Here is a 13,604-nt window from a genome sequence, read left to right on the forward strand (position 1 = left end):
ATTTCCTCTCCTGTGGCAACTCAGAGTTTTCTAAATTTGCTGGCATATTGAATGCAGCACTTTCACAGCATCATGTTTTAGGATTTGAAATAGCTCAATTGGAATTCCATTACCTCCACTAGCTTTGTTTGTATGATGCTTCTTAAGGCCCACTTGATTTTGCATTTAAGGATGTCTGGCTTTAGGTGAGTGATCACACCATTGTGATTATCTGGGTCATGAAGATCTTTTTTGTGTAGTTCTTATGTGTATTCTTGCCACGTCTTCTTAATATCTTCTGCTTCTGTTAAGTCCATACCATTTCTGTCTTTTATTGTGCCCATCTTTGCATGAAATGTTCCCTTGGTATCTCTAATTTTCTTCAAGAGATCTCTAGTCTTTCCAATTCTATTGTTATTTCTCTGCACTGACCACTAAGGAAGGCTTTCTTATCTCTCCTTGCTATGCTTTGGAGCTCTGCAATTCAAATGGGTATATCTTTCCTTTTCTCCTTTGCCTTTCACTTCTCTTCTTTTCTCAGCTATTCATAAGGCATCCTCAGACAACCACTTTGCCTTTTTGCATTTCTTTTTCTTGGAGATGGTCTTGATCCCTATCTCCTGTACAGTGTCACAAACCTCTGTCTGTAGTTCTTCAGGCGCTGTGTCTATCAGATCTAATCCCTGAATCTGTTTGTCACTTCCACTGGATAATCATGGAAGTATAATCAAATGGATTTGATTTAGGTCATACGTGGATGGTCTAGTGGTTTTCCCTACTTTCTTCAATTTAAGTCTGAATTTGGCAATAAGGAGTTCATGACCTGAGCCACAGTCAACTCCTGGTCTTGTTTTTGCTGACTGTATAGAGCTTCTCGATCTTTGGCTGCAAAGAATATAATCAATCTGATTTCAGTGTTGACCATCTGTGATGTGCATGTAGAGTCTCCTCTTGTGTTGTTGGAAGAGGGTGTTTGCTATGACCAGTGCATTCTCTTGGCAAAACTCTGTTAGCCTTTGTCCTGCTTCATTTTGTACTCCAAGGCCAAATTTGCTTATTACTCCAGGTATCTCTTAATTTCCTACTTTTGCATTCTAGTCCCTTATAATGAAAAGGACATTTTTTGGGGGGTATTAGTTCTAGAAGGTCTTGTAGGTCTTCATAGAACAATTGAACCTCAGCTTCTTCAGCATTACTGGTTGGGCATAGACTTGGATTACTGTGATATTGAATGGTTTGCCTTGGAAATAAACAGAGATCATTCTATTGCTTTTGAGATTGCACCCAAGTACTGCATTTCAGATCCCTTTGTTGACTACGAGGCCTACCCCATTTCTTCTAAGGGATTCTTGCCCACAGTAGTAGATATAAGGTCATCTGAGTTAAATTTGCCCATTCCAGTCCATTTTAGGTCACTGATGCCTAAAATATTGATGTTCACTCTTGCCATCTCCTGTTTGACCACTTCCAGTTTACCTTGATTCATAGACCTAACATTCCAGGTTCCTATGCAGTATTGTTCTTTACAGCATCAGAGTTTACTTTCATTACCAGTCACATCCACAACTAGGCATTATTTTCGCTTTGGCTCCATCTCTTCATTCTTTTTGGAGTCATTTCTCCACTCCTCCAGTAGCATTTTGGGCCCCTACTGACCAGGAAGTTCCTCTTTCAGTGTCCTATCTTTTTGCCTTGTCATATTGTTCATGGGGTTATCAAGGCAACAATGTTGAAGGGGTTTGCCATTCCCTTCTCCAGTGGACCACATTTTGTCCACATTTTTACCCCCCCAGCTTCATTTTCCACCACAGCTCTCCTAACTCCTGACCTGTTTATCATCCGTCCCCTCCATTCAGTGTGCACTAACAGCACCCAGCACATGCACACGTACACACAGAGGAGACCCCCGTGCATATCTGCTGGCTGAACATTTGTACAGGAGACACATTTCTTTCCTCTTTCAAGATGCTGTTTTCTGTTCCATGGAATCATTCTGGCCAAATCTTGAGTTTCACTGCCTCCACAAGAATCTCCTCAAAATATCTGCCTTTAAAGTGCTTTGATGGACCAAGTTCCTAACACACACTCAGACCTCTTTTAAAATATTTGATTTCATCCAATTTTTTAATACCAAAAAATGCTATAATCCCACAAACCACTTCCTAGAGGCTAGATGTTTACTGAAGCTGTTCCTCATATTTGGCATGTGTTGGGCTTTCCTGGTGGCTCAGATGGTAAAGAATCTGCCTGCAATGCAAGAGACCTGGGTTTGATCCTTGGGTTGGGAAGATCCCTCTTGAGGAGGTAATGGCAACCTTCTCCAGTGTTCTTGCCTGGAAAATCTCATGGAAGAGGAGCCTGGTGGGCTATAGTCCATGGGGTCGCAAAGAGTCAGACCCAGCTGAATGATTTACACTCCCTCACTGTTAAAGCTCTAGGGAAATGGTTATACCTGTTAGCTGCTCATCTCCCAGACGAAGTTTCTTCCTCTGTGTCCTCCCAGGGATCCTCTAGTAGATCACGGGGACTCCTTCCCATTCCCAGCCCCCATCAGAGCCAGCCATGCCCCCTGCTGCCTGTACGTAAGACTTGTTCTCCTCACAGGACTTTCCCAGCAGTTTCTTCCTCTTGTATCTTAAAAGTGTTTGTTCAGCCAGACTTGGCCCCACGTTATCCATCCGATATCTGCGTGTGTGGCCCTCTCCCTTAGAGGTCTCATCCAGTGTCTCGGCTTCAGCTCCCCTGCCAACCCCAGCCCAGTTCTTTGTTTCTAGGCCTCAACTTCAGCTTGGGTTTCAAATTGCCTACTGGCATCTCTTTCTGTGAACTCTGCCAGCAACTCAATTCAACTCCGGTAAAGCCTGTTCCCTCTCCTATTGCTCTCCCTACCTCAGTCTCCCTTCCTATCAGAAGTCCCACCATTTTCCCAGACACACAGGAGTGAAATCTCAGAGTGTGGTGAACTTCTCCTTTCCCAGTCACAGCTCACCAGTCATCACACTCCGTTGATTCATTGTGATAATAGCTATGGCAGTACTGGTTAATCTCCTGCCTGCCACGTGTAGAATAGATTTTCTACAATCTCCAAAAGAAGGCTGTGGGTTTCTTAGTGTACAGACAAAGCTGGTGCACAAAGGGCCCAGGAATTCAGTGGTGTGAAGGGGGTTATCATTTATCCCTTTCTTATGGAGGGACCCTGCTGGTAGGTCAGTCTGTCACCTGTGTGGTGTGCCTTTGTGAGAGCTCTGGTTGTTTCCATTTCCAATCCTGCAGAAAGGATGAAACAGGCCCTGTGAAAAATAGCTAAGACAGTCTATAAGGAGTGACTTGGAAGCTGCACATTTCACTTCTGCTCAGGCCCCGTTGTTCTGAGTAGACTCACATGACCATGTGACTGCATCTGGCTGCAAAGGAGGCTGGGAAATGGGGCCTCTGGCTCATGGCCATGGGTACCCAGCTAAAATGAGATGGGGATTCTATCATAAGAGGAGGAAAAGGAGAACATATATGGCAAATATGGTTACCCCCATTTAAAAGATGGGGCACTGAGGCCTAGAAAGCTGAAGCAACCTGCCCTAAGGTCTCAGAATGGTCAGGACTGGCTCCAAGTCTGCCTAACTGACCCCACAGGGCCACTCAATAAGAAGCACAGGTGTGACTGGTAATAAGAGATATAACCGAGAAGAAGATTATGTGAGCCTGAGCTTTCTGGGAGTATTTCACTAATGAATAAGGGTTTGCAGGAGGGAAGCTGGGGCCTGACTAGATGGAGAAGAGGGAAAGGGGAATTGTGATTTCTTCTCAGCAGTGGAGTTCTAAGCCATCTTTTGGTTTAGTCACTTCAAATCAACAAACATTCCTCCAGTGCTGCTTCTGTGAAAGACTGCATTTGGAGGATGATTCAGTGACTAAATCTGAGCAAAATCATGCTTGAAACTCTTTAGTGTCTGAGTCCCCATCAGCCACCACCCAACTGCCTCTCGGCCCACACCCCTCCATGACCTGGCCCTGCTTTGGCCAGAGCCTCTCTCTTCCCATCCTTCACTTGAATGGGCTTAGCATGTGGCAATGCCTGGAATGTTCTGACACCACCTCCTCCTGCATAACATCTCTTTATACTTCGTGGTGGGGGGCTTCCCTAGTGGCTTAGATGGTAAAGACTCTGCCTGCAGTGGAGGAGACCCAGGTTTGATCCCTGGGTGGGGAAGATACTCTGGAAAAAGAAATGGCAACCCACTCCAGTATTCTTGCCTGAAGAATCCCTTGGACAGAGGAGCCTGGAGGGCTACAGTCCATGGGGTCTCAAAGAGTCACACAGGACTAAGTGATTAACACTTTCACTTCTTGCCGGAGGGGGAGGTTCTTCTCCAGGAAACGTGCCCTGAGCCTGTCCTTCCCCTAGCTGGGTTCAGGGACACATAAAGGAATGCACTGTATCCCCGTACAGCCAGACTTAGAAAATGACGATGCAGAAGACACTTGCAAGTTTGGTTCCTCTGCTGGAATGTGTGCTCCATGGAGAAGGTCCACAGCTTTTCCATGCTAGCGTCTCCAGCACCTATAGTACAAGGGAGAAAAACAACTCATCTCTACTTGTGGACACAGCAGGGGAAGGAGAGGGAAGGGCGAATTGAGAAAGTAGCATTGATATATATACACTATCATGTGTAAAACGGCTGTAAAACAGGTAACTAGTGGGAAGCTTCTGTATAACACAGGGAGCCCAGTCTGTCACTCTGTGACAACCTAGAGGGGTGAGATGGGAGGAGGGAGGAAGGCTCACAGGGGATATATATATATATAAAATTAATGACTGATTTGCATTGTTGTACAGCAGAAACCAACACAACATTGTAAAGCAGTTATCCTCCAATTAAAAAAGAAAAAAAAAAGACCACAAATTTCTTGAGGGTGGTCCATGTTTTTTTCTTTTTGTTGTTATTTCTTTAAACGCAAAAAAATAACTCATAATCTGCAGATCAGAGTCAATGCTTTAGGTGGTTTTATTAGTTTGCTCAGGCTGCTATAACAAATGGCCACAGACTGGATGAATTAAACAACAGGGATTTATTTTCTCACAATTCTGGAGGCTAGAAGTGCGAGATCAAAGTGCGGCATGGTCGCTTCTACTGCAGTCTCCCTCCTTGACTTGCGGATGGTTGTCTTCTCCCCGTGTATCATGTGGTCTTCCTTCCGTGTGGGTCTGTATCACAGTCTCCTCTTCTTGTATGACACTTGTCCTACTAGAGTAGGGCTTACCCACAGGTGAGCTGTCGTTTTACCCCTCTTTATAGAGCCTTTCTCCAAATACAGACATGTTCTCAGGTCCTAGGTCTCTAGGTCTCAGGTCTAGGAAGGACTTCAACATAGGAACTTGGTGGGATATGATTCAGTTCATAACACCAGCATGCACTGTTGTCCTACAGAGAAGAATGAAGAATAAATTGTGACCAGAAAGGACAGGGGGACATTCACGGGGGCTGTGAGCAGAAGGCCTGGGGACTGTGGGCTCCTTGAGGGAGAGATTGTGGCTCATTTCTCTCTGTATCCCATATGTCCAGAGTGGGGTACAGTTTGTAGAAGATGCTTATAAAACAGCCAGGAGTAACCACACAAGCACAGGAATGAGCTAGCATTAGATTTAATAATGCTGCTATTTGGACAGCCTAGCTGCCAGCAGGGTGACTGCTTTCTGTGGTTATTTCGGGTACTCTTCTCCTTGGCAGGGTCAGAGACTAAGGTTCCACGTTTCTCATTTGCCTGCAACAATGGCCGTTGGGATCAAAACTTTCCAACCTAATTGAGCGTTTGGGGGGTTGGGACCTGCCCAACGAAAACAAGAGTGTGCTCAATCAAATCTTTTATTTGGAAAATGTTTTTCAGCTGAGAGACCTGGGCCTTGTGTCACTGCTAGGCTCTAGGATCCTGTTGCTGCTCAAAGCCAGAGTGGAAATTTAGGAAAATAAAACAATTTAGCCTCACAAACAATAATCTCTTGAATCTGTTAAATCCTTTACAGTTTTTACAAAGGGCTTTGGCTTCCATGATTTGATTTGACCCTGAAAACAACGCTGTGAAGTGGGTAACAGAGAGGATGGAGTTTCAGGTCATGGGTTTCAATCCCAGCTCTACCACTGCTGGGTCTTGAGAACTTGAGAATGGTGAGACATTTCTTTAAGATCAGGTTTTCTCCTTTGTGCAACGCAGATGATGATGCCTGCCTCTTATGATTGCCTTGGGGCCTGATTGATAATAGGTTTTAGAAGGAGCCTAATTAATAGAGCAAAAATGAGCCAGAATTTAATCTTTGTCCTCCCTCTGTTTGCTTTTGTAAAATGGAGAGAACAGTGATTTATCTCATAGAATTGTGGTGAAGTGAACAATGCCCATATAAAATACCTGCTCAGTAATAGGTAAGGCTTTTCTTTTGAGACCCTAATACCTTTTTAAAGTAATGACATTACTAGCTTCCATCTGAAGATTTCACACGTTAAACTACCTTTGACTCTGGGGGAAAAAAAAAAAAAACCTTACAATTTCCAGTTACAAGAAAAATTGACAGAGACACACAAAAAACACCAGATTGGGAATTAAGGGCCTTGGCTTGGGTTTGGTTCTGGTGCCTCTGAGACAGGCTGAGACCTGGAGCCCTTGACTGGAGAGTTTGCACCTGGACAAACATCTCCTTGAGCAACAGAATACAAAGAAACTGCAAGAGACTAAAAAGAATTGCATACACCCACAATTGGGGCACATTATGAACCATAAGATACAAAAAAACAAAAACCCAACTGCTGCTTCTGAGGTGCTGGAGCAAAAGCAGGGTACTGTGCATAACCCTGCATACTGTACTGCCAAGAAGTAGGGGTGGGCAGACCACCAAGCTACCCCTCCTACCTAACCCACCTATCTGCCCTTGCCCTCCACCTATCCACGTCTACCCTCCCAGTTGAGGAACCAGCCAATTCTCCTTGAGAGGGAGCAAGGGCACCTGTTTCTTGCTCTCTCCCTCGTTCTGTAGCACCATGAGTCCAAATAAAGCCTTGCTTGAATTCCTTGTCTGGCTTCTTATCAATTGATTAGAGAGTCTAAGGACCCAGGATGGCCACCCTCTCAGCTTTCTTGCTAAGAGCTCTTAGTTACTTTCCTTTTCCGGGCCTTGGGTTCCTCCTGTGTGCAGTAAGCAGACTGGACCAGATGAATGTGCCTTGTAGTCCCCAAGAATCTATGTTTTGTTTGTAAATTTTTTGCCCAAGTCCAGTAAAAATCCTTAGCACTTAAAAGGGGAAATTTAATCGGAATTTTTTTCTGATTCATGTGCACTTAACCAAACAGAACCCTATTTTCTAAGAGCTCTTTGATGTTTAAGCTGCCTTAAGGAGTCTTTTTTTTTTTCCAAGAGGTATTTTAAAAGTTTTTTTTCTTAGAAACAGGAAATCAGGTTTTGGCAAGTGGGAAAGAAATTTGAACACACCAAGGCTTGGGCGGGGGTTGGGGGGGTGGTGATGGGGGCAGCTGGTTTGTTTTGAGTGGGAGGAATTCGAGAGGGTTCCTGATTGGCAAGAAGTGGCCTGGGCCACCCTCACTCAGCATCCCGAGGGTCTGCCAACTTGAAAGGCTGTGTGAACTTCTGGGGTGATGACAAGGGAGGCGTGCCTGAAGCAGTTCCCCAGGCTTTAAGGACTGGCTGAAAGTTTTCTTTTATCCCTCAGCCCTGCATCTTTCTTCTTTCTCTTTTGCGATATTTGGCAATCGCCAAATATCTTAAATGATCTCTAAGGAAAATGTTTTTCACTAGATGATTGACTTTTCTTCCCTGAAAAAAAAAAAGGAGGGGTGTTGGGGGAAAGAAAAGAAAAGGAAAAAAAACCAAACAGATGAACACAGGATGAGTGCGTGTGGCAGACAGTCCAGTTACCTCTTTGAAAACTGAAATCTCTGAGCATGGTGATTTTAACAAGTAAAATGTTGTCTAATAGGCAACTGGGGTGGTGGTCGGAAGTCCCAGGTCTGCCTGCTGTCAGCCACTGGACTTGGAACAGTTAGTTCCCTTCAGTCCTCCAAGGGGCAGTTTCTCATCTACAACGTGGAGAAATGAGGACTGCTTCACAGCATCACCCATAAGATCACATGAGACAATGTAAACTTTCAGCTCCGGAATAGTTGCTCAAAGAATGCCACCACCCCACCCCCACCATGATTATAAGGTGATTTATTGGCTTCAGTGGATGGGCAGTGCTTTGGCTGAAAGATGGGTCTGTCCCTTGTCCTTCTGCAAAGTGTTGGTGTGGATGCTGAGGTGGTGCTGGGGCAAAAAGTGCTGGGCTAGGAGCCAGATGACCTAGCCTCTAGCTTCTTTTTCTTTTAAATTGTGGTTAAAAAACCACATGATATAAAGTTTACCCTCTTAACTTTTAGGTGTACATTTCAGTAGTGTTAACTTTATTCACATTATTGTGTAACAGATCTCTAGAACTTTTTTACCTTGCAAAACTGAAACCCTATATCCATGGAACTGCTCCCCTCCCCTTCCTCACAGGCCCTGACAACCACCATTCTGCTTTCTGTTTCCATGATTTTGACTACTCTAGAAAACTCATGTAAGTAGAATCATACAGTATTTGTCTTTTTGTGACTGGCTTGTATTTCACTCAGCATAATGTCCTCAAGTTTCATTCATGTTGTAGCATGTGATAGGATGCTTATTTTTAAAGGCTGAGTAATATTCCATTGCAAAATGTATAAACCACGTTTTCCTTATTCATCTGGGAATTTTTTTTTTTTGTAAATTTTTGGCTACACTGGGTCTTTATTGTTGCGTGTGGGCTTTCTCTAGTTGGGGCAAGCAGGCTCCTCATTGCAGTGGCTTTTGTTGTGGAGTACAGACTCTAGGTGCTTGTTCCTAGAAGAAAGAAATCTGTTTTCTTCTGTTCCTAGAAGAAAAGAAATCCTAAAAGAAATCTGTTCCTAGCTTCTGTAATAGTTGTGGTGCACGGGCTTAGTTTCCTCACAGCATACGGGACCTTCCTGGACCAAGGATCAAACCTGTGTCCCTGGCATCAGTAGGGAGATTCTTAATCACTGGGCCACTGGGGAGGCCTTGCCAGTGGGTTTTTGGGCTGCTTCCACCTCTACACTATAGTAAATAATGCTGTAATAACACAGTTGTACAACTACCTCTTCAATATTCTGCTTTCAAATCTTTTGGATATATACCCAGAAGTGAAATTAAGTGAAATTGGTGAATCATGTGGTAATTGTATTTTTAGTTTTTTGATGAAACTTATACTCTTTTCTCAAGTGTACCATTTTACACTCCTACCAGCCACGACAATTTCTTCATATCCACTCCAACACTTTGCTTTTGTTTTTGTGTGTGTGGTTTGTTTTTTTAATAGCAGCCATTCTAATTGGTCGGCTTTCCTAATAGCTCACTTGGTAAAGAATCTGCCTGCAATGCAGGAGACCCTGATTCGATTCCTGGTCGGGAAGATTCCCTGGAGAAGGGAAAGGCTACCCACTCCAGTATTGTTGGGCCTCCCTTGTGGCTCAGCTAGTAAAGAATCCACCTGCAATGTGGGAGACCTGGGTTCGATTCCTGGGTTGGGAAGATCCCCTGGAGAAGGGAAAGGCTACCCATCCCAGTATTCTGGTCTGGAGAATTCCATGGACTATCCATGGGGTTGCAAAGAGTCAGACACGACTGAGCAAATTTCACTTCACTTCACCTCATTTTAGTTGGTATGAGGTAATATTTTACTGTGATTTTGATTTCCAGATTGCCTGACTTCTAATGTGCTCCTATCTCTTTTATCTGATGGCCTTGTGACTCTTGTGAGATGTTTATGCTCTTTGTTTTAAGGGGGCCTATGGTAGGCTTATCTAGAGTGATGATTTAGATGCAGGCGAGGATGGATGGGCAACATTCCCAGGTGTATTCAATTCCTAGGGCTGCCTAGCAAAGCACCACAAACTAGTTGGCTAAAGCAACAAAAATATATTGCCTCATGGTTTTGGAGGAGAGAAGGCAAAGTGTCGGTAGGGACGATCTGAGGGAGAATCTACTCCATGCTTCTTCTCTAACTTCCGATGGTTGTTGGCAGTTGTTGGTGTTCCTTGGCTTAAAGAAACGTCACCCCATCTCTGCTTTCGTGTTTACATGATATTTTCCCTGTGTGGGTAACTATATCCAAATTTCCCCTTTTCATAGAAGCCTGTTTTATTAGAATAGGCCTACCCTAATGACCTAATTTTAACCTAATTACTTCTGTAAAGGCCCAGTTTTCATAGGTCACATTCTAGGTACTGGGGTGTTATGATTTTGGGGGGACACAATTCCGTCTGCAACATCAGGCATCTCGTAGCTTGCATCCGCAGGTTATTGGGAACATCTAGGAACTGAAGGACTAGATCTGGAATCACAGAAGATGAGGACCCAAGGGAGGAAGTCATAATTCATTTACCTAATCCCAGTTTTTTAAGGAATCTCCTCCCTGTTCTCCATAGTGGCTGTACTAGTTTGCATTCCCACCAACAGTGTATGTAAGAGGGTTCCCTTTTCTCCACACCCTCTCCAGCACTTATTGCTTGTAGACTTTTGGATTGCAGCCATTCTGACTGGCGTGAAATGTTACCTCATTGTGGTTTTGATTTGCATTTCTCTGATAATGAGTGATGTTGAGCATCTTTTCATGTGTTTGTCAGCCATCTGTATGTCTTCTTTGGAGAAATGTCTATTTAGTTCTTTGACCCATTTTTTGATTGAGTCGTTTATTTTTCTGGAATTGAGCTGCAGGAGTTGTTTGTATATTTTTGAGATTAGTTGTTTGTCAGTTGCTTCATTTGCTATTATTTTCTCCCATTCTGAAGGCGGTCTTTTCACCTTGCTTATAATTTCCTTTGTTGTGCAGAAGCTTTTAAGTTTAATTAAGTCCCGTTGTTTATTTTTGCTTTTATTTCCAATATTCTGGGTCATAGAGAATCCTGCTGTGATATATGTCGGAGAGTGTTTTTCCTACGTTCTCCTCTAGGAGTTTTATAGTTTCTGGTCTTACGTTTAGATCTTTAATCCATTTTGAGTTTATTTTTGTGTATGGTGTTAGAAAGTGATCTAGTTTCATTCTTTTACAAGTGGTTGACCAGTTTTCCCAGCACCACTTTTTAAAGAGATTGTCTTTAATCCATTGTATATTCTTGCCTCATTTGTCAAAGATAAGGTGTCCATAGGTGCTTGGATTTATCTCTGGGCTTTCTATTTTGTTCCATTGATCTATATTTCTATCTTTGTGCCAGTACCATACTGTCTTGATGCTGCCTTATGACCCAGCAATCCCACTGCTGGGCATACACACCGAGGAAACCAGAATTGAAAGAGACACGTGTACCCCAATGTTCATCACAGTACTGTTTATAACAGCCAGGACATGGAAGCAACCTAGATGTCCATCAGCAGATGAATGAACAAGAAAGCTGTGGTACATATACACAATGGAGTATTACTCAGCCATTAAAAAGAATACATTTGAATCAGTCCTAATGAGGTGGTTGAAACTGGAGCCTATTATACAGAATGAAGTAAGCCAGAAAGAAAAACACCAATACAGTATACTAACACATATATATGGAATTTAGAAAGATGGTAACAATAACCCTGTATGTGAGACAGCAAAAGAGACACAGATGTATAGAACAGTCTTTGGACTCTGTGGGAGAGGGCGAGGCTGGGATGATTTGGGAGAATGGCATTGAAACATGTATAATATCATATATGAAATGAATAGCCAGTCAAGGTTCGATGCATGATACTGGATGCCTGGGGCTGGTGCACTGAGATGACCCAGAGGGATGGTATGGGGAGGGAGGAGGAAGGGGGCTTCAGGATGGGGAACACGTGTACGCCCGTGGCAGATTCATGTTGATGTGTGGCAAAACCAATACAATATTGTAAAGTCATTAACCTCCAATTAAAATAAATAAATTTATATTAAAAAATAATTCATTTACCCACTCCCAGAAGCAGGCAGTATAAGAGAAATCTCCAAGCCAGGCAAAAGCTTGGATCTGGGAATGAGAGTAAGATCCTAAGTAAAGTAAATGGGGCTGGAGTATGTGCTGTCTTTTGTGTTGGTGGCTGTGGGTCAGTGGGTCTGATTTGCAGGCACAGGATGGTTGATAGCAGTGGGCTCTTTGTAATCCAGTGTCAGTCATTCAGGAATGAAACCACAAGGAAGTGCCAGGGTGAGACAAATCTGTTCCTAGCTTCTGTTTATAGGCTGGTGCAGCCTGGGACTTGAACATATACTGTGTGCAATGGAGTTGAGGGCAAGATCAGATCTGCTGAAACCTACTTCAGTATTCTTCTGGAAAATCTCGTGGACAGAAGAGCCTGGTGGGCTAAGGTCCATAGGGTTGCAAAGAGTCAGACATGACTGAGCAGGCATGAGTGTCACAAGCTTGACTAGAGGCTAGATCTTTTTTGGCTTGCAGAGCCCCTGTGACGGCTGTTACTAAAGGTCACCCAGATTTTGAAGGCAGTTCTTGGTCTAGTCCTTATTTGGTCCATGCCATGACATCATGCTGCCTAACGTGAACTCTAGCTATGGATATAAGATATGTTCAGTTCAGTTCAGTTCAAGTAGTGTTTGACTCTTTGTGGCCCCAAGGACCAGAGCACGCCAGGCCTCCCTGTCCATCACCAACTCCCAGAGTTGGTGTCCATTGAGTTGGTGATACCATCCATCCATCTCATCCTCTGTTGTCCCCATCTCCTTCTGCCTCAATCTTTCCCAGCATCAGGGTCTTTTCAAATGAGTTAGCTCTTTGCATCAGGTGGCCAAAGTATTGGAATTTCAGCTTCAACATGTAGTGAATGCTGTAATGTGCCACCTAAAAATTCCCCTTCACCAATAAATGGTTTTTCTCCCTAGTGGCTGGAAATGCTTCCGGTTTACTTTGGAAATTGCCCTGGCCTGGAGAGAGTTTCCTTACCCAAAAGCCATACATCCTTTCTGGGGTAGCCTGCATCCAATGAGTGCTCAATGCAAAAAAGCCCATGGATTTTTCTACAGAATGGGTAATTCTGAAGGGCTTAAATATGAGCTTGCTGTGCAGTCAGCTGAAGCCTGGCTTTTCAGGCTACCCAATCCTATATTCTTTCCTTCCCATCCACAGACTTAGATCTTGAATGTGCCTTAATGAACTTCATGCATGCTAATTTCCAACTCAGAACTCTCTTCCCAAAGAAACTGAAGCACAATATCTTCCAAATAGAAGAGGCCTGAACTTGAAGATGAGCACCCCAACTCCGCAGAGACAGGCCCTGGAAAAAGAAATGACTGTAACTGGCATGTGATTGTGGTCAGAACATGTTTCTCTCATAAATTAAGTAGGGAATGGACAGATCCAAGCTCCAACTTTCAAAGACACATGACTAGGGAGCATCTTTTTGGCTTTGATTCAAGATCATGAATATGTGAAAAGAATGGCATTATAGTGGAAAATACTCTAACTGTATATTTGTTTAAAGATATTTCTTAATCAGGGAAGTCACTTTCACCAAAAAGCAGACAGGCACAGGATTGTTACATCTGGCAGGTGTGAAAAGCAGTGGTTCAGACAATGTTTTC

The sequence above is a fragment of the Capra hircus genome, chromosome 3, assembly GCF_001704415.2.
Source record: "Capra hircus breed San Clemente chromosome 3, ASM170441v1, whole genome shotgun sequence".
NCBI lineage: Eukaryota > Metazoa > Chordata > Mammalia > Artiodactyla > Bovidae > Capra > Capra hircus.